Raw genomic sequence first — 2,835 nt, forward strand, 5'->3', positions numbered from 1 at the left:
CCCCCCCAACTGCCCCTTTTCCAAGTGATGTTTTAAAAATGCAGTTCCTTACCGCACCTGTCCGCGGTGGGGCTCTGCCGCCGGCACGTTCCTCCACCTGACAGAGGGCAGCGGGGACTGTCACCCGGCTGAAGCAGTGACAGGGACAGCGGGCAGGTACCGCTGGCATCCTACCGCCGTTTGGGTTCCCCCCTCTGTGCACTCAGCCGTGAGCGCTCTTGGGAACGTGGGGCTGAGATTGTTCATGAGGGAATTTTAATATGTTCATTAAACAAGCGCTTGGGGGACTTTTTTTCTCCATATATGTGAAAGAGGGATGGCTGCAAAGCGCTTGTGTTGGAAATGAACGTGCACAGAGCGGAGAAATGAACACTGACCGTATTTAACTTTATTTCTATATGGTTCTGTATCTGATGAGACCAAATCCTGTTATTAGGCATCTTATTTTTAAATGACCAATGACTTTTCCCCAGTGCTTCTGCTTTAAAATACTCCCCACTGCTTTGTAAACAAATCTTTTCTCATTTCCTTCAAACCCCGCATGGATCTGGCCATTTGATGATGCTTTACCTTTCTGTTATAGATTTTTTTTTCTTTAATCAGTACACTCCAGTACTATTTTTACTCTTCACTGCGTGTGGAAAAGGTATTATGAAACAAGTAGGATGTAATGCAGTTGTGTAATTCTCTACAATGTGGTGCTGAGGGCTCTCTGCAGTCTTCTCATCCGTTGCACTTTCACCCTTGATGTCAGCATTAAACACCAAAAAAACCCCATTGCTGTTTCAATAAAGTATCTTTTGAGGTTCAATGCTACTTGTGATTAAATTGCAAATCCGTGACTTTACAGCAAGTGGATTTGGTCCAGTTTAAACAAAAACTTATTTTTGGCCCAGAAGAATTGCATTGTGGTTAGTGAATAACTTGTATACATCAGCAGTAGGTCATCCTAGATGTTTTAGGGAATAGTGCACAAAAGTCTGTAATCACATGATTCTTCTAGCATAGGAAAAGGCATGTATTATATATTTAGATGCATATGTGTAAAAAAAATACTATCCTTGGTCATACACTTGAAGCAGAGGATGTCTGCTGGGAGCCTGTTCCTGCGTGAACTGTGGGCCACTGCAGGTTGTGGCTATGTGCAAGTCTTGTAACTCTTGCTCGGTCATATCAAGTGTTTTGTTCCTGCATTATGAGGTTTCATGAGCCAAACTAATTATGAAACAGTGGTAATGTCCAGTGGAACAGGGTATGGAAAGGGATGCATGGTATGCACAATGCCATAGATCAAGAGCCATTTCACACTGATTTTATTCCATCTTGCAAAGCTTTTATGGATGCTGTTGGGCAATAAGGCTTTACTGAAAACACTAGGTGAGTGAGGAGTGAGACATTACTTTTTAATAAGGTGCATGGGAAAAAGTAAATCCAGAACATGTTTTTAGGGTGTAGAACCAGCAACATTAAGGGGAAAGAGGAACTAATTGTGTGCAGCTAGAGAATTTTCCCTAACATGATAATACAAAGCTAACTATGCTATGATTTGGAGGACCCTTGGGATACAGGTAGCTGATATTGCTAAAAATATTCAGTTATTATAAATAACCAAGGTGCAAACCAAGCAACAGGGCAGAAGTTCAGCCTTGGCAGAGGACACTTCTTAGGAAAGGGGCACTTTTCACAGCTGAAGAAACAGTTGCCACACTTCATCTTCCTCCCTACCCTATATGTGGTGCAACGTGAGCTCTCTCTAAGTCTCTTTTCAACTGGGGAAGGTCACTTGTGTACCTGATAGCTGCAGCATAACTGAAAGGATTCTTCAGCTTTCCAAGATGATGGAAAATCAGGGAGATATGATAGTGCTGTTTTTCTGAAGGCTGCCCTTCTCCTCTTGTTCTTTTCAGATTGTCTATAATTAAGAACTGGTTATGTGGTGGAACGGGAATTTTTCTTAAAAATAAAAGTTTTTGTGTCAGGTTTCACCACCAGGTGGAGATTTTATACATCAACTAACAAGTGCTCTCTCTTTTTTCTAGCATATAAACTGTCTTTGCAAAAAATCAGTAGTATTTTTACTTCTGCAATAGCTATTTTGAGTACCCTTTAGTCCAGCTGAAAGCAGTCTGTGGAACAGTCACTTCCTCAACCTCAATATTTTTGCATTGGCTGAAATTTCTGGAGGAGGTGATTCCCTGAAAGCTGTTTGTTTCTGTTTCTATTTTAGGTTTAACTGCATGCAAAAGGTTACATACAGAATATATATAGGATTTAGAGGTTACTGTCTCCCTAAGGTAAGGTGTCAGGACAATATTGTCAGAAGGTACTCCATAAGGATTGACATGCTTCAGTAATGCCACTAAAAGAAGGGGAGATGGAGGCGGCAGCAGGGAAAACATTGTCCCCCGCACTGGTGCCACTCCCTTTTTGCACTGACTCCTGAAAATCCTGGTCAAATGCTATTGTTCTAATAATAATGATTTTTCTGGGATTACATTTCTGTAGAGGGAGATGAGGCTTTGCAAAGCCCATCACATGTGAATTCCTTGCAAGGCACATACAGCCTTTAAGCATAGTTTTCAAAACAACAAAATCTTTCCAGTAAATGCATCTTTCCCCGCTAATTATTTTCAGGCATTTTATCTGAAGCTATGGTTCCGTGGGAAAAGTTAGTAAATTCCTCACTTCTCATCAGGAATATTTGCATCCCTGAAGTGAAATTTGTCTCTGCCATTCTGTGATGTTTTTGAAGAACTGCACATGGAAATTAACTCATAATTCTATACATAGTGGAATATAAGCTGATACAGACGTTTTTTCCCCCAATAGTAGGTT

This window comes from Athene cunicularia (assembly GCF_003259725.1).
Source record: "Athene cunicularia isolate RWA chromosome 8 unlocalized genomic scaffold, athCun1 chr8_part1, whole genome shotgun sequence".
NCBI lineage: Eukaryota > Metazoa > Chordata > Aves > Strigiformes > Strigidae > Athene > Athene cunicularia.